At 33.1% G+C, this 20,241-nt stretch overlaps 1 protein-coding gene across 1 annotated transcript in view; it reads left to right on the forward strand.

Annotated features, from left to right (window-relative positions):
* The window catches only part of LOC142334231 (diacylglycerol kinase theta), a 159,376-nt gene that overhangs the window by 6,332 nt on the left and 132,803 nt on the right, over nt 1-20,241 (forward strand). The gene's annotated exons all lie outside the window — the stretch shown is intronic.

Consider the following 20,241-nt stretch of genomic DNA (forward strand, 5'->3'; position numbering starts at 1 on the left):
CAGGAAAAAGAAAGTTTTTAAATTAGGTAATTATTTTTTTCCATTTTAGAACTCTTGAGACTGTAATTTGTTGCAGTTCATAAGTTACTGCCTTATAGAGTATTGGTTTTGTGTGTCAGTTGACCTACGAAAGTTGTTTAACTTTTGAACATATATATTAACAATGGACTTCCAACTAAAATATTACTGTAAAGTTCATAAATTCATTAGAAATTGCGGATGAATTAAATCATAGTTATTTTTTTCATTGTAGCAATTAAAGTTCGATAAAAAATTAATGTACATCTGTGAGTTTTTCATCTTACTTGTAAGCAATATTGCAAAAAAAAACCGGTTGGATGATGTCGATAAGAGCTTCCATAAAGGTACGAGCCTTCGAACTCTTCTACGTTGGCGAGAATATCAGGATAATATATTTAAATTTTAACATAGATTTTTTTTCTTGCGTGCGCGCAAGCGTATAGAATCGATGTTATAATAAATTGTAAAATATTTATTTAAAATTTTCTTACATAATCGATCTGTCGTATTGCTCGCTTTCATTACACAAATATCTAAATATTATCTATATTACACCTATGTATCTATATCGATATCTATCTACACATTGCATTTTCTAAAACTGGTTTTCTTAATTATTTTTTCAACATGTTCGTCACCAGCGAAGTTGCAGGCCTTGTGTTAACGTATTTGTGTTTATTTTCGTGAATGTTCCGAAAACATTACTAAGGGTCTCCGAAAATACTACTATTCGGATTTTCGAATCTGAAGTTCTTGATCTGCATAATCTTTTTATGTATGTTTTATTTCATTTTCAAAATAGAAAAAATGATGTAATCCCAGTGAATTTTTCAAGAAAATGTATAATAAATTGAAATCTAATAAAGAATTGTTAAGAAATTTCACTTTTAGAAATAACGAAAATAAAATTGGAAGAGTTTACACTCGGACATCGTGGAATATTATTTACAAATTAAATACAAAGTATTATTCGATAAAATATGTACGGTTTAAACTTGGTCGACGTCGAGTTGGTTGGTGAACCTCCAGTTGATTTTTTCTTTCTACTTTTTTTTTTTAATTAGATCTGATGTAAACTGGTTTTTTGAATTGCAAGTGTGGAAGGTTGATATCAGACGAAGAGATTTTTAACGATTTCGGTAGTGCAAGTTGCGATTAAAGTACGTTATACGGTCTTCCTTTCCCCAGTAACCAAGTTTCTGTAATAAAGTAATGCCATAAGGTCAACAGGTTGTATTCTGTCGTATCACCCTAACATCGCGCTGCTCCTCCACTGAAGTGTACTACATGTAGAATGAGCCGTTCGGTACCTAACGATCGCTCAGTTGTTAATAAAAACTTTTAGCCTTTGTACGAAACAGATAGTATCTGTCTAGTTCAATCTAGATTGTTGTAACCCTTCCGTTTAATTTTGATCTAAATTTCTATGTTTTGAGAGCGTACTATTTGTGCGGTAAATTTAAACCAACTTAATATTTTCGTTCAAAAAACTGGGAAGTCGACTTTATAAACTTCTGAAAATAAATTATAAACCTTAGAAGTTTTGTTTCATGAAGAGTTGGAAATTTAATATTTTCCGATCGTTTTAATTCACTACATTAAAACTGATGTTTTTTTTTTCAGGAAAAATATACGATAAAGTTTAATGTTCTAAATAAATAATTTTTTTAAGGAATTATGAACGACGAACGTTTTAAATCCGGATTATATTTCGCAACTCTTGTCAAAAGACTTGTCGACCTAGATTAGGGATATTTACGAGTAATATAAGTTCAGTTCAAAATTTATTTATATGTTTTCCTAAAATTGCAACACGTTCACTTAATTTACATTTGCTCTTTCCGTACGCTTTTGGAAAACCTGCATCAAGCTAAATGCTTGTTAAACATTTATATCGTAATTAGAGAAAAAAACCGTATTAGGTGAGGAAATCTTTTCCCCCGACTATTCCGATAGGATAATAGTGTTTGATTTGTATGTTATACGTAATTTGGAACCGTTACTCTAGTAGGGATCCATCGATATTCATGAAGTAGGCGTTAAGAATCGTCTAGATCGTAGGAATGACGCTGGGTGTATGAGATTTGAAGAAAACAATGTAGCGAACAGTAGATGCGATGTTTTCCCAGAAAATAATTTTTGAAACTTGACTGAGAGTTACGAGTGAAAAGTGATTATAGGAGTTCAAAATTTGTGCGCCATTACAAACAAATATAATCACGAATATTAGAAATAAAATAAATTTGTTAGTTTGATCGATATGAAAATTATAAATTAAATTGAACAGCTGGAAATTGTCTAATAAATGATTTACTTCGAAATTTCACTACAAAAAACCAAAAGTTAAAATACCCCTTGTATTAACTTAAGGTTTGAATATTGATTCTACAACGTTTAATAGATTTTGAATTCTCAGCACGACACTGGGTAGAAAAAACTACATTAAAAATTTTTTTTAAATAAATATTGTTAATTTCTGTCCAGTCCCTGCAGCCGTTTCAGAGTTAAAGAATCTTGCCATCAGGAATCGTATAATATTTAAATAATGTAAAAATGGGAAGGACAAATTCTAGGTCATCCGTCTCCACCGGGTTTGGTGCGGTATGTGTGATCTTCTCGTGCGAGGCTAGACGAGCACCTCGGGAAGCTCGCGCAGACTTTTCAAAAAGCGTTAAGAAAGACTTCGCGCTAGCCTGCAGCGCGCGCAGGCTTTCTTTTCAGTATTTTTTGTTTCGATAAAAAACTGATTTTTAAAGGTTTTTATGTACTTTTTATTGGCTTTATTTACATCAATTTTCTCAGAATTAAGTTCTCTACAAGTTTTATTATTAAATCTTCCGCATTTACGATATTAGTCATTTAACAAAGCTTTTGTATTACTAACCTGAAAAAAAAAATGTTTTTCGACACCAAATTTTGTGTTTTTACGTCGGATATCTTAAAACCTACTGGAGTTAACAGTTTTGGAACCTCCTTTATCCTATTTTCCAACTCAAATTACATAAGAAACCACCAAAATTTACTTCTTAATTTGGGCCCAAAAAATTACAGTAGGGCTTCTTTTTATTAGAATAACCGAAATCTGGGCGAAATATTTCGCTAGTCGTAACTCGAAAACAAAGCGTTTCCAGACCTACGTTTATATGAAATTTTTTCATTATTTTCACCAGTAGAACATATTCTGAAAGTTTCTCTGTTTCTTCGTGGGATACCTATATATATATAGATATGTGTGTGTGTGTGTGTGTGTGTGAGTGAGTGAGTGAATCCAAATTGCACGCCAGTCTCTCGGAAGATGATTCTATATCCAAATATAAACATAGGTTAGAAAACGGTTCTTTAGCAAGTTAGTAAAAACATTTAGCCATCCTTTCTGCTCCCTCTGTAAAATTAAACCGTACTAAAATTCTTGGGGTTCAAATCGAGGGGTTAATTAGGTGCTTCCTTACGGTTTTTGATCTAAGAAATTAAGTAGAGGTGGTCCCGGACCTCTATCATACTTAAGTTTTAAGAAAAACGGGGTAAAACACGAAAATATTTTGTCGGAAATTCACTTTTTTAGGTTCGGAATAAAATAAGCTTGTCAATTTATCAATAACAAACAAAAATTTCTAGTTAACTTTATAGAGAATTTAATTGTGAGAAGATCGATGTAAATAATTCTATTGAAATTAAACACTATTAAATTTGAGAAGTTCAACTTTAATTGGATTCAACACGCACAAACTGAATCGGAAAAATAGTTTCCGATCCATTGTTTTGTTTCAACATCTTATGTACAAATGCTAAAAATTATAAAAATAAATTTGAAATACATCCTTCTAAAACATATTAATTATTTTTTCATAGGTTGGTAATAACAGCTGATCAATAATTAAGTTTAATGTCTAGCATTTGAGTATTCATTTGAGCGGTATTGTGCTGTTATTGTTCGGTTAGTCATTCACAATGAGTGATACCATAAATTTGTTTTCATTTGGAGAGTTGAAGGATGTGTTAATTTATGGAAAGTAAATAAAAATGGATTGGCTGCTATGCGTGAATACCGGTAAAATTATCCGTATCGAAGAGCTCGAGACCGTAAAACATTTCTGGCTTTGGAGAGGCGAGTTCGAGGAACAGGTTTGCTTAAACCACAACGATTCTATGCTAGTCGTGAATATTTTGTAAAATACGCCAACGCTGAAGAAGCAAAATATTGAATGCTAATTGCGGCACAATTATTTCCCACTTCAAGCACCAGAAGGTTGTCACATCGCTTTCTAGTTTCGCAATCGAGTGTCTGGCGAACGTTAACAGTAGCAACAATTATATTATTCCATACAACACGTATACAAGAGTTATTACCATCTGATTTTGATAAGCGGATGAAATTCTGACGGCTAATTAGAAAATTTGAACATCATACCCGTTTCCTAAGTAATATTCTATTACTGATGAATCCTATTTTACAAGAAATGCCATTGCAAATTATCGAAACGCTGAAACTTGGGCAGAAGAAAATACCTGAGGCTGTTACAAGTCATTTCCAACGCACTTTTTCGTTTAATATGTGGTGTGGTTTTGGTGATAATCTCATAGGCCCTCTTTTCTTACCTCCAAGGAAGCCTCAGTGGAAAGCGGTATTTGAATTTTTTGCAAAAATTAATCTTATGGAACTCTACGAAGATATTCGAAGATTAAGTGTAGATAAATTGTAGATGTAGTTTTTCAATAATGGCGCACCTGCTTGCGTGCTCAATAATGAGCACCTGCTCAAATCTATGAACCGATGATTTAAATGAATCATTTAAATCAGTGGTTCACAAACTTTTCCGAGTCGCGGTGCCCTTTTTCAATTAAAATCTTTCCATGGCGTCCTACCGTAAGAAAAAGTATGACTACTCGTAAGAGGTAAAAATTAATAAAACTCGTGTATATTCATTATTTTTTTACGTTATTAACATTAAATTAATAATTATAAATATCTTGGTTCAATTAATTATAAAGCTTTTACAATATTTCGCGGCGCACAGTTTGGAATCACTGATTTAAATAATGCACTTAGTTAACAGTGGATTGGTCGAAACGGACCAGTAAAATGGCCACTACGATCTCACGACAGCGGACTTTTTCCTTTGGGGTTGGATAAAGTGAGACTATTCCTCTCGTATTGATGCACATCAAGAATTTGAGACAACGTATAATAGAAGCTGGAGCTACTATTAGGAATAATAATGATGCTATCAGACGTCCCCGGCTAGCGTGGATTATTCGCCGACCTGAACTATGTTTTGAACAGAATGGCGGCCTCATTGAACAATTACTTTGAAGAAATGTTTGAGCTTTATCAGAGACTGCGAGCGACTACAATTGCCTCTTTCATTAGTACGATTATGAGAGAGAGCCCACCGGGCTGGTCTAGTGGTTAACTCGTCATAGCAAATCGGCTGATTTCGAAGTCGAGAATTCTAAGGTTCAAATCCTAGTAAAGGTTTTACTTTTATACGAATTTGATCGTGGATAATGGTGTTCTTTGGTGGTTGGGTTTCTTCAATTAACCACACCTCTCAGGAGTGGTCGACCTAAGACTGTACAGTACTACACTTCAATCGCATTCGTACATATCATTCTCATTCATCCTCTGAAGTAATACCTTTCGGTAGTTCCGGAGGCTAAACAGAAAAAGAGAGTATGATTAGAGAGACTGGGGTCTTCACAGGCTAGTTCGCACGACTGTCAGTTGGCGTTTGTACAAAGCTTACATATTATTTATAGTATCGATGTGTATTTTTATTTTTGTTTACCTACTTTTCGAATATAAGTACGGCATTGCTTTTGGTGCATGGTGGGAGTAGTGGGTGAAAGTGAATGTTTATTACGTTTTAAGATTTGAGAAGTACGAAAGTAATAATTTTTGTTAATTTTAAAATTAATTAATAATTTTTAGAACAAACCTGAGTGTGTAATCTTTATTTTGTTAAATTATTTTTTATTCATTTTTTTGTTATCGATAAGTTTTCATTTACATTATGTTTTTCAAACGTTCATGAAAATTGTTCTGAAAAAAATCATATAAATTTTACGATAAGTTTGTTTATTTTGTTTCCAATTAAAGGTTTAACTTCTCAGATTTGTGTTTAATTTTAATAGATGTTATTTACATAGATTTTATCAGAATTAAATTCTCTACAAAGTTAACTGGAAATATTTATTTATTGTTGATAAATTAACAAACTTATTTTATTCCAACCTAAAAAAGTGTATTTTCGACAAAACGTTTTCGTGTTTTACCCCGTTTTTCTTAAAACCTAAGTGAGATAGAGATCTGGGACCACTTTTATTGAATTTCTTGGATCAAAGCACCAAATTATCCCCCTCGAATTTTACCGCAAGAAGTTTTGTACGGTTTAATTTCACTGAGAGAGCACAAAGCAGGGCTAAATGTTTCAGAGCCGAAATTCGTTAACGAACCATTTTGTGATCTATGTTTATATGTACTTTTTTTCTTATTTTTGGCTATAGAATTGTCTCCCGAGAGATTGCCGTGCAATTTTGAACCTGTGCGTATATATATGGAACGGAACGCAAAAGTGGCGGGAGTTTCACAAATTCTCCCTTCGAATCGCAGAGCCTGGACAGTGTCCCTTCCTGCTGTATGATTCTGTAATCGGTTGTGTTTCAAGGGTTTATTTTAATGTCGGGTCTAAGTTTCAAGTTTTGTTACATTTTATGGACGGAATATATATATATTTCTTTTTTAATTCACAAACACTAAATAAACGTGGGTTTACTACGACAGGTCGAATCTGATTAATTTCAGGGGTAATGATTTCTTTCAAAACCAAAACTTTCATAGCTATTATTAGTTCTGAAATTGTTTAGGCTATTGCTGAAAATTAGCAGAACGTTATTATTTAACACTTAAGAGTATTTTAACGGATATGAGAGTCAGTGTGTAGAAAGTATCGCCTCTAAATTTGAGTGATTTCACGTTGCTTCTGAATTTGTCTAATTTTAACTGTAAACAAATTAAGAAGTGAGCCCCACTGGAACCGGTGAAAAGAAACAAAAAAAGTGATTGAGAAAATATGATAAATCGTACCAAAAAATCGGTTTATTAGGCATTAGGTTGGACGAATCTTTAAAATGTATCCTCTTAAGTGAAGAATGCTAACGAGATTGTCCTTTCTGGGATATTGTTACCACCAAGACGTGGGGACTCCAGCAAAAAAGATATTGCCACTAGAGTTTGTTGCTAGGGCTCCACTTCGATTGTGAGGTTTGTTGAAGCGACGACAACCTTTATTAGTTTGAGTAAATTGATTTTCCTTCTGTTTATATTAATTATTTTACCCCTACCGTTTTATTTACAGCTAATCTCATGTTAGGTACTGATATGAATTTATTAATCATTTATCGCTTACTTCATATAACAGTTAGATTCATCTTCTGTTTCTGTACTTAGCATCATATTGTTCCTTAGAAAGGAAATTCTTATTCTACTGAAAAATTTAGTCTGTTTTCTAATATTTTATCAAACTATTTGTGTTTATTCCATTATAAATATTAATTTATCAACCAGAACGTGAAAGTCGGCTTGGAATTTGCAGAAAACCAGATATCTGTAACGTGTTTAATAACTTTTTGTTGACGGAACTTGTAGGATAATTAATTAGCCTGCAACGAAAGTCCGTGATTATCCTACTGTATATCCGTGAAGCGAGTGCCTCGTAGTTCTTCAGACAAAGTTAAGATTTTTATTAGAAACTGACAAACGGTGGTTACTGGAAAGGTGCTAAAAACTCTTACTGATAGGCTTGGCTTCTTAAATGTAGAGACATTCCACACGGAAGGGATGTTTATTTAATCCCTATTCTTTCAGAAATAAGGTTTAGCAGTACGTTTTTAATATTCATTAAAGTAAGTGCTTAGTCTGTACTAAGATAACTTTATTTTGTTCTCGATTCAGTTTTATTATCAAACCATCCTAGAATAAGAATTTTTTGATTGCGTATCGGTTTTGTTTATTATATTCTCTTGAGTAAGGTGAAGCACAAACCAACACAGGAATCATCAATTGTTTACGATCTATTTCAGCATATATTGTAATTGTGTAATTCCGTACGTAATCGCTTTCCTGTTCAACTTCGTCAAATTAGTTCAGTAATCCGTTTTTGCTTTGGAATTAATAAATAACATTTTCCTTGTTAATAGTTGAGAACCGTACATCGAAATTTTGGAGTTAATTTTACTTTAACAGTTAAAAGAAAGTATAACTGAATGAATCGGGACACGTTTAATGTAAAAAAAATTAACGTAATTTAGGTAAAAAGCAAAGAATTCACGCTATTAAAGAGCTTGTATATTCATTATTAGCTACTTCCGTGGCGGTAATTTTAGTTCCAGAAGCCACACAAACTGTTTAAGTAGTGAAACAAACTGTTTAAGTAGTAAATTCGCATGATTGTATGTTGATTGACATACATTCACATCACTTTCAGAATAATTTTTTTTATTGTTGCGTTTTGTTGGATTTAAAAAAAATTGTAACAGTTAACTTCGAACGACCAAACACAAATAAACTAATCTACAGTATATTTGATAAAAAATTAAAAACTTATGTTAATTATCCAGTATGTTCTTTAATTTAACGAAATTTAGGCTAGTACAACTGATGAGCTGCTCCGGTTCGATATTTATGTTAGACGGTTGTAGAATGTGTCGAATAGGTGAGAATATGTGTTTGTGAGAGAGAAAGAGAGATCGTCAAGCAGTGAAAAAGTTCTAGAATTTATTGCCGAATTAAAACTGGACTTCTGCCAATTAGGCGTAGATTCAGACTTAATTTTGAGAGTGATTATAAAGTCTTTTTATGTGGTTATCGTAATCTGTAATTAATGGATAATTTACCTCGTGCAGTGAAAGTGTCGTAAGGTATTTTTGATATTTTTGTCTTAAGAAAATCAGTTCTATTAATGAATTGCACATAGAAAAAACTCGTGTAACTATTAACATTAATTAAATAGGTGGTAGAAGTGAAATGCGTAAAAATACTGCGAGCTGCCGCGTGTAAATGTGAGGAAAGATAGCGATTCAGTAAAGTTTTACGTCTAAACTTACTGCCTTTACAGTAGCACCTCGCCCTAAGTTGTGTTTAGTAGGCGTTTGCGGTTACTACTTCACTGCGACGATGACGAATTTTGATTTTAACGATACTAACAGGATAGTGTACAACCAACATTACGGAAAAGTGCATCGTATAAGAAATTGAAACTGTTATCGCCAGCTTGGTAGATAACAAATTTTTATTTTTACCGAATTGAGTAGTTGCGGAAATTCTAAAATAGCTAACTTGTGAAAGTTGCTGGTAGTCCTTGTAATCAAGATTTTACACGCTGTATTTTTACGGCATATGGGGACTGTAAAGACCATATTCGTTGCAGCTTTTTTCGCGAGTTCAAATTATAGAAACAGATGAACATATTGCAACAAGAACGGGTTTGTCGAAAAGCGAATACGCGACAATATCTTCATCAAATTTTCACGCGCATCAGTCCATAGCTGGAGATTTACAGACGTAGTTTAAAAGTTCTTAATTATCTCCTTCGAAAATATTTAAGTACGGGTTAGGGTACAGTTTCTTTTTAAATTCTTTCGGTTTTGGTATAGTGTGTGTTTAAAAAAATTTAAGAGAAAGAATTAAAGTTCAAAAATTAGGAAACACTTTTATCGTACAGATTTCTTAAAATTTTGACCGAAGCTATCGAAATTTAAAGTTAAATTTTAGTAAAACGGTCATCAAAATTTCTCATTTGGCATATTATTCTTGTCAAGATTTCATATCGTTAATAATAAGGTTGAAGTTTACATCTGACAAAAGGAGCGTTCTAATCTAATGTATAAATGCCAAAGTTTGTGGCGGTTCTGTCCGTTTGCAACAGTACCACGCGGGAATCAACCGACCAATCGCTTTCAGATTTTCATTCGCGTTATCCCACGGAAGGTTTTAAACGATAGATCGAGGCCTTAGCCGCTTGGAGTGAAGTTGTGAATTTTTTCTCTTTGACTACGACCTGATACAGTTTTTGATTTCGTTTTTCGACGTAAAATAAATATACTACGCTTTCTGTAACATATCCGTTTTTCAGCCGTCGATGGTGATCGCTTCCTTAGATATAGGGTATTGTAGGATTAACCACACATCTCAGGAATGGTCGAACTGAGAATGTACAAGACTACACTTCATTCACACTCATACATATCATCCTCTGAAGTATTATCTAAACGGTAGTTACCGGAGGCTAAACAGGAAGGGTATTGTAGGATAATGGAAAATGCAATGATAATCATGTACAGCAGGAGCGTATCAGAACTTCTATGTCAAGGAGGAAGGTAACGTTGGAGGAAAGAGAGCTTTACAGTCTTTAATTTCTATTTATCAGTATTATTCTCACGAGGATAACGAACACAGTGGGGATCCAGGGGCGGAGCCCCCGGCTAGTATAATTATAATTCATCGGTTTGATCTCTAACAGTAATGAAGACATAAAAAATCATCAGTAAAGTAATAAAAAGTAGTGAACTGTTTATCTTGTGTTTATTTAGAGGAATTTATAATCTATGCCTGATAAACTATGAAATCCAGGATTAGAAACTAGAACTGTAGTTGTTTAATGATTGGGAAGTAGTGCTGGAAGTGGTAATTTCCTTTCCTCGCCAGTGAATCACACTTCTGAAAATATTTTGTAACTTCTCTGAAAAGATTTTATAACTTTCATCTAATTATAGCTGCAAACAATTAATACCTTCACTTCAGGGTATAAGATTCAGCTACCGCAAGGATTTATAATACGCAATAGTTACCCGCGTTACCTTCTGTTAACCTCAAGAAAAGTGTTTTCGTGTAGGTTGCAAAAAAATGTCTAGTAAAGAAAGAGGTGGAATAATTACATGACCTTATTATATAGTGCACATTTTATTATCCTAACAGAGTTTTTGTGCGCAGACATGTTTTGCAAATATGAGTCTAATGAAATTTTCGCTGTCTATAAGAATCTACTGAAATCAATTCCGTCGCAGTTACTTCTTATTGAACTAATGGAATTAAAAGACAAACGAAAAAACATTAATTTTTAACTATGTTTATTTTAAAGTTTGTTAATTATTAATTTCTTATTTTGTGTTTTTCTTTATTGAAGTCTTTCGGTTTTTTTTTTATTAGTTTTTATGGAGTTATAATCTGCCTGCTTATATAATAGATTCAAATATTTTTCTAAGATTTCGTATATTGTTATTTTTCTACGTCTGTTGTCTTCGTAAACTATACTTTTTGGTATTTCCTTTTTCTTACTGTTCACTTGCGCATTTTTTATTTTTTACTTTGATACTGCTTATATTACATTCCGTCTTTGTATTTGTAGTTTTGTCTCCCGTTAACCAGTTTATTTTCATCTTTTGCGTTAAACTTTCGGAAATTTAGCTATCTTTCTTATTAATAGTACGACCTAAAGAGAAAGACAGAAAATATTATTGTTTATTTTTTTTTTATCTGTCGTAGGATTTTATTTTGAGAATTGAGTATTGAGTTTTATAATGAATTCGGAATTTGTATACGCCTGACTTCGGATTATAGGTCGTCTAAAATGATTTGACGACATATAGATTTTGATAATTTCTTTTATGCGGTTACAAAGAATTAAATTGTGTTGTGTGTTGTCTGATGCGCTAATTTTGGGGTATTTATCGGATAATATTTTTTGTTTGTGGTGGGGGGGATATTATTTACGCATAATCCTTTAGGAGCTCGAGGATGATTTCGTTTATTTAATTTTAAGATCGTTCATATTTAGTAAGAACACGGCTGAAGATGCTTTCCTAACGCAGGAGATAAATTTGTAAAAATGTTATGTAATTGGGGATGCTAACTGATGAGGAAGGGTGCAGGAGAGAAAGGAGGGACGAGGGCGGTCGGCACCTGGATGCTGTGTGGCGGGGAAATGGGGAGGGGTGGCTCTGGGCATTGATCGGGCGACTGTCTGACGTCACAGCTTGCTCTTCTACGCTACATATCCTCTCAAAACAGAATCTCTTTCTCTCTCTCTTCTTCTTTATCAGGTCACGCTGACAAATTTGGGACAGTCTGTATTTATCCCCATCCCTTCATTTATTTGTGGGCTTTCTTAGTAATTTGCTACGATAATATTTACGGTTTTAACATTTCGTTGTATCTGTTAGGTCACTATTATTGGCGTGATATACAAAAATTCATGGTATAATTAACATTTGGATTATGAATACTTAATGCAAGAAAATAATATTTTTATCATCGGTAGATAGTCGACGGTATAAAACGCTAGAATACTAAACAAAATAAGTTTGTTTGACCTATTTGACATTTCATAAATATTTGAATCTGAAATTAATTAACCGGTTAAATCGCGTTTGAAATCGTCGGTGTATTTCTATTTTTTAATTAGTTTGTTTTTATGAAGAAGAAAAGGTTTTGGCGAGTTTGCGTTAAAATTTTACTGTCACTTGTTTTTATATAAATTTTATACGGTTTAAAATTACCAAAAATTAATTTCATAATTTCGAACTGCTCTGTTATAAATTTTTTTATTGTTATTTAACTCGTGCGATAAAACTTATAACAAAAACTGCAAAAATGTAAAAAAAGTATTTGAATTAACTAATTAAAAAACGTTACGGCAGTTTACGGAGAGTAGGAAGAAGCATGTTCACCGAATGGTTTCTGTTTTTTAAAGCAAGAGATTTTTAGCGTATCCGTCAAACATATTTTGTAAAATAGTGTTTTTTTTTGTTTATTATTATTACTGTTTAATTCGAAATGTGTTTGCAGTGTTCTCGGCTAAGAAGATTGTTTTTGTTTTTCACATTTCATAAATAACTAGTTAGTTGTAGAAAAACAGTGTAGTCGGTGAAGACATTAAAAAAGCTTTTTTTGTCAAAAGTTCGAAACGTCTTGAAATTTGACATTCTTAAATCTTTTTTTTTCTTAGATATTGTGCCAAGTTTTCAAGGGTAAAAGGAGAAAAAACACGGGAAGATATATGTTCCTCGGTTTTCGAATGTAAGCACTGATAGTATAGAACGCTCCTTTTTGTGTAGGAAATAGTCATTTTAGAAACGATTTTTTTTTTGCAGAGAATTTAGTACAGGTATTTTTCGTAGTGAGCTAAAATGAAACCAAAGCGATATATTCCTTGGTTTTCCAGTTATACAAGTCTGGCGTTTGTAACACCTATTTTCAAAACTTTTCGACGCTGCTTATATCTACCCCTCGGCCAGACAAACTTACCGTATAAAATATGAGTAAAATGAATGGATTTGCGACAGTGGATTCTTGTTCAAAAATCACGTATTCAGATTTTTCTCTAAAAAAATTAATTTTACACACAAACGTATGCCTTTTTAGGAAGTGATCTCTTTTAGTTAAGAACTTCTTCTGATCGATCAAATAAATTCGAACGACTTTACAGTAGCTTCTTCTAATTTTCCGTTTGGAGAGAAGTGTGTGTTAAGTGGTTACGGTACCAGAAAAAAATTGCCTGAACGGTAAAAATTTCATCCTCCATTTCGATAACTATTATATTATTTTCGAAATCTTCCAGTTATATTTACTAATACCTTATATACAGATCATTTTATATAGTGTTTCTTGTTCACGGTACAAATTTATACAATAAATAAGTAATCTTATTTTGACGGTACATATATCAGTGGAAATGGAAAACTCGTTCTCTAAATAATTGAAAATTATGTAACATTTAGAATAAATAAATGAAGATATGAGACGAAAATTTACATGTACTTATTGTTTATCATGTAGAGATTAGAAGTTAATAGAGACGACAAATATATTAATTATTGAACTGAGATTAGTTGTGAACGCTTATGCTAATGAGAGAAATGTGGATGGATGTAATTACAGATTGGGTGTTGAAAATCCCCGCTGACATATCCTCGTGGATGTTTGAGTGCGCGGATTTTTACATTTCTTAAATACGTGTATTTGTTAAATTCAAAATTTTGTCATCAGGATTTAAGTTTGTTACAGATTCAGATGGTTCCACGCAGTCGAAGGCTCTCAACTGGGTCGAAGAGAACGAGATTGATTGATCACTTAATTGATCGAATAAATGATTTAGTTATAATGGCAAAGGCAGTTAATACAAACTTATTTAATAGTTTTTTTTTTTTTTTAATTAAGAATTTCTACAATTAATATATTTAAAAAATATCAAATTTCTAAACGTACGTAGAAGTACCTCAAGTTTTGTTATATTATGCAATCTGCAGAAAACCAACACTTTTAGAAGGAATTTTATTTTTTTAAGAGTTATTAGTGTAATTATTTTTATGGTTTCATTAAGATTAATTTCTGAGAGGTTTTCTCTAAAGTAAAGACTGCTTCATTGTAAAAAAAATTATTCTGAAAACTTCATAAATATTTACTACATAAATATTGTACTACTTCTGTATATTATCGCCACATGAATTAAGACACTTATTGTATCGATGTGTCGGCTTCAGTGTACCCTCGTCGTATTCTTCTGCCGCCAGTCCATTTAGTCACTGATTAACAGCATTTTTAAGTTGATTGTCATTTGCAAATTGCTTACCACTCAAAAATTCTTTCAATTTACCCAAGCAAATGGTAATCAGAAGGAGCTAAGTTCGGACTACATGGTGATCGTAAATTTCCCATCCAAATGTTCTCAGTAAATCACCTGTCGGACCCGCAACATGTGGACGTGCATTATCGTGCAGCAGGACGACGCCGTCGGTCAGCCGCCCACGTCGCCGATTTTGAATGGCGCGCCGTAACTTACGTAGAGTTTCGCAGTAGGCTTTTGCATTTATACTTGTTCCATGTGGCATGAAATTAATCAGCAGTATGCCAAACCGATCCCAAAAGACTGTGGCCATCAGTTTCCGTCCAATTGGCTGAGGTTTGACCTTTGTTGGTCTGCTTGGTGATCGCGGTTGACGCCTATCACTTGACTGCCGTTTTCGTTCTGGCGTGTAATACGAAATCCGTATTTCATCGCCGGTAACAATTTGATTAAGGAAGTTATCATTTTTTTCTGTCTAGCGCATCAAAACTTCCAAAGCATATCCCATTCTTTTTGTGACGTTTCGTTAAGACGTGCGGCATCCTACGTGCACAAACCTTTCTGAAGCCTAAATGGTCGTGAACGATGCGACCAAATAACAGCTCTTACAACATAAGGTAAACGAAGGGTCAGATCGAAAATAGTTGAGCGACGATCGTTTCTGATTTCATCATCGACGGGTTTCAACAAGTCTTTGGTGATTATCGAGGGCCTCCCATATCGTTCTTCATCACGCACATTAATTTTATTTCTAAACCTTTCACACCATTTTCGGATTTTTCTTTCATTCATTACATTATCACCGTACACAGCAACCAACCGCCTATGAATTTCAGCCGGATTAACGTTTTGATGGTTTAAAAAACGTATTTCACAGTCTGCGGAAACATCGATTTTCCTTCGATATTCATTTTATAACGTAATCAAAGATGCTACAACGTGACTACTTACAGACAACAATGCAGTGCGTACATTACTAGCGTGGCCATGAACGACACAGATTCGCTCACCTTAAGGAGAGAAATTTCCTAGCGGTCTTTACTTTAGCGATATCATTCGTAAATAAACGTGGAACTTGTTGAATTGTCACATCTTATATCTTATTAAAATTTCTCATTATAAAAGAGTTTTAAAATTACGGAATCCAGTAATATTTTTTTCAACAGCATCTCTTGCAATTTGATTGATAATTCTAGTTGAAGTAAAATGAAAAGTTTTATTTTAAAATTCGGTTTTACGTTTAGGTGCTTACATTAATAAAGACGAGGGAGAAGCTGATTTGCAGGAACCGGTGAATATCCCTTAATTTATTTTATTTCCTAACAAAAGTATTTATTTTCTTTATTCGTCAGTGTGGGGAATAAGTTGTGCCAGTAGATATTCTATTCGCTTTCCCATCTACGATTTCCTCGGCTGCTTATATGAAGGAGTAATATACATATACATATTGAGATAATTAGTCGATACATTTCGTACTCTTTGCAATGGAATTTGATCAGAAGACCGAGCCTGAGATCAGAATTTCAGGCCTGAACTAATAAAACTAGGTCTATTATGAACGGAAAAGATTAGGGTGACCGAAGAGGGCTTTTTGAGCCTTACTTTCCGGTTATACTTACGAATTCTCTTTTTTTACAGATCTGGAATTGCTAGAATAAAGGTAGACTACACTATTATCAACAAAGTAGACGTAAGAAAGTGAATGGCATTACCGGAGTGTGTTGTTTGCGGATATTGTGTAGATTACAGGTCCGACAACCGCTGTAGGACCTGTAAGCATCAGAAAAGATATTCTGTAATTTTGTAAAAATTCTTCCCCTTATTAAATTAGAATTCAACCGATCGTGTTTCTTCCTGTCGGTATCATACATCTTTCTGTACCATACTTCTGCAGCTTACTTGGTTTAAAAGCATATTAGACCCTAAAGTGTAAAGGACATTTTACTCCAAAAAGTGTACGTACCCCTCCTGTGAGTAAACAAATCGGAGAATCTGCAGATACCTTTCTCATCCTTCTCGATGCCACCAAGTATGGATTTCATGAAACGTAAGACGGGATTGACCATGTATCTTAGCTTTGGAAACCAAATTGTTTTTAAAGTTTTAATTAAACGAAAAAGTTATTCCTTCATAAAAACCATTTAATTCACCAGAAAAGTCGACTCAGATACTCCACTGGCATCTTAAATTAAAGCAAGAGGTCTGAAATTGAGTTTCGTCGATTGCCTTTTTTGTAAGTAGGAAATACAAAAAAAACTTTTGGAATTTATTTAGATTTACCTGTTGTAAGAAGTATTTTATCTGATGAGGTTTCAGCAACAGATTGCGCGCAAGATTTTAAACCTTATATAAATTTCTAATAGTTCCGAGTTCAATTTTGGTTTTACGTTATGTATTTCTAGTGAATTAGTCGGAAATAAAGCAGCAGAATTCTGACACAATATTTAAAAAAATATCATGATTATTAACAGTCAGGAAAAAATTACTTCCGGAAATACCTGCATAAATCGCGACAGGCTTTTTGTTTTACTGATAGGATATTTTACTGGTTTTTTCTTTGGGCTATCAACTTTAAATTTTCGCATAGCAAAGATAAAAGAAGTTTGAAATGTCATGAAAGCATTTTTTTATTATAACCCTGCCTTCCATAAATTACTGTTTGAACATAATTTAAAATATTTATTAAGAAAACAGACGAAGAAGACCACCAAATACTTTGATGCCAGCCAGAATTCATTTTACCCGACCACGCCTATAGGAGGAGTGGTAATGTATTTAACTTTAATGAAAAACAAACACCTTTTGCTGATAAATTTTTTCGAAAAATCATCATTTTCGAGATATAAGCGGAAAATGTGTTCGTCAAAAGGAAGCAGGAATGCATCGTGGCTAGCATATACATGCGTTACATGCATGTGCTTTAACATTCAAATTTGTTTTTAAATAGCATAAAGTTTCTAAAAAAACAAAAAATTATACCAGTATCATATCTACATGATTAGTATACTGCACGGTAAATATATGGAAACAACAGAAAAGCGCTAAATAAAATAATTAAAAAAAAAAACAAAAAAATCCTACTTCTAATTGTACACTTCTACGTAGAATAATTATGAAAAACGAACAAAAACCAATTCCTTTCTTTTCTTACGGGCATATTTTTGAGACACAATAAGTTAGTCAGCTATTTGAAATTTAATATTACTTCTACGTTTTATGTTGTTGTCGGGTACCTGTGTTGGCTATGTGAGTTAGTGACTTAAATCGCCTCCACCTTATGGAGACTAACAGGCACCCGAATACAACATAAAATGTAGAAGTAATATTAAATTTCACTCGCTTATTAACTTATTGTATTCTGGAAAAATGTCTGTAACAAAAGAAAGAAAAACTTGTTAAACGTTTTTTGTTCGTTTTTCATAATTATTGTAAGTAGATATGTACAATTAGTAATCTAGTTTTTTGTTTTTTAATAATTATTTTATTACTGAAAGTGCTTACAGTAGCGTAATGAATACTAAATCTTAATTTAAAGATTCTTTCTTTCGAATCTGTGATACCCGTGACACTCTCAGGATTGAGATAAAGAATTGGATTACGATACATGAAAATCAGTGCTGTCGTTTTACTTATGCTCCCACCAATATATATATATATATATATTTGCAATTTTGTTTTGGCGTTTTATGATATTTGTTGTTTAACCCTTAACACATCATCTCCTTCTAGAATCTGATAAAAAGCTATTAATTCTCGTCAGTAATATGAGTACTAATAATGAATATTTAACAGATTGTATTAATGAATGTTTAACAATTAATGAACACTTACCACGTTTTTTTACGGTATTGATTTTTGCTTATTTTATCTTAGGAAAACATTTTACACAAAATTCCCTATCACTAAGTCGTTACGATAACGTTTCTTATTATAATGACAATCATATAATGAATTATTATAATATAAAGTAGATTAACAAAAGTAAACGTAATTCATTACCGAAAAGCCTGAAATTTAAATAAAATAAAAATAAAACTACTCATTAATCCGAGTAACGACATTGTGCTTTTGGCATTTTAGATTAATAAACATTGACTGATATAGACATTACTAGTACTTCTGTTAAGCGACGCTTAACATTTATTTTTACGTAAATAAATGTAAAAAACGCAGCGATTGTGGAATTTGCTATAGAGTAATATTTGTTACAGCCGAGTCACCGTGTTGTACGGTACCGAGTGGACTATCTTTACATTTTTCCCTACTACTCGTAAGCCACTTTTGGCCGTGGCGTAAAAATCTCCTTGTACGGATTTATAATCCTGGGGGGACACGATTCGGTTTGTTTGGAAACATTTTAATCAGCTGATTTCAATGAACGCTTCATTCTACGCAGTCATCCGAAGATTTATTTGTTCAAGCCTGTTGATAGGTTGCGATATCCTTTGTTTCGGTGCTTCCTATAGATTGTAGTGCGGTAAACTCAGACCGGTGTCGAAGAAGTAAAAGCCTTTGGAGATGATGATCTCTTAGCTACAGGGGTACAGTATAATGTTTTAGTAGAACTAACCGTAATTGAATTTTGCTTCTGTGAGTCGATCGTGAAATTCATTTCAAATAAACTCATTATTAACAATCTCCTCAAAGATGATAGAACTCACAGTACAACTTTATATAGCCTTACCCAGACTCCAATTTTTTTATCAGGTAACATTACTTTAAAGCGGGTTGAAAATTTTCCTCATTATCGCTATATGTTTGAACCGGTAAGAGTAAATACTCGGGATTTAGTTCAAACTCTTCGTGTGAAGATGTCGGCGGTTTGCTGGGATTCTGCGCTATCCAGATATACAATTCTAATTTTTGGAAATTTTAAAATCTTAAGCTACCTTCTACATCTTATATTCGCAAAAATATTTGTTTCATATACTTATTCCTTTTTAGTTTTGCATCGTGCAGCTTCTCTCAAAACTAAATTAACGTACCCGAAACACTTTGGCTCATCAAGGTTTTTTTGTTTTAAAAGGTACTGAAAACTTGTTTCTTCGGTAGTACCGTAAACCCTGTTATTTCGTTTGTTACGTAACAATATAATAAATATATTTATGCTAACATCTTTATCGTTTGTCTAAAATATTACATTACCTTGGTTTCTCTGGCATTCCTATTGCGAGTTATAAAACGTGGAGATATTCAAAACAGACTCCTCTGCTTGAAAACTTTCTTGCCTTATATCTAGGAGGTAGCATACGGCGATTGATTGATTTGATTTTTAATGTTACTATCTAGATTCTGCCAGTTTTGTTCTTTAATTTTATTTAGCTCTAATCTTCCTTATTGCTGCTTTTCTTGTTGAATGTATCCTTGTCTCGCTTCTGTCTTCGTTGCAGTTTTCCTTTGTCTTTTTTCTTTGTCTTCTACTCGATTACTCGAGGACCATTCAGAATTTTAATTGTTAATTGCTATGAAATCTTTTCTTTTGGGGAGTCTTTAGGGAGACCAAGGTAAAGAGTACATGATGAATGCGGCCTTGAGGAGGTGTGTAAGCAGTTCCCAGCCGATTTCCGTTTATTGTGTCGGTTAATCATGTGTTGTGAGTTGT

This window comes from Lycorma delicatula, chromosome 1 (assembly GCF_047948215.1).
Source record: "Lycorma delicatula isolate Av1 chromosome 1, ASM4794821v1, whole genome shotgun sequence".
Classification (NCBI taxonomy): domain Eukaryota; kingdom Metazoa; phylum Arthropoda; class Insecta; order Hemiptera; family Fulgoridae; genus Lycorma; species Lycorma delicatula.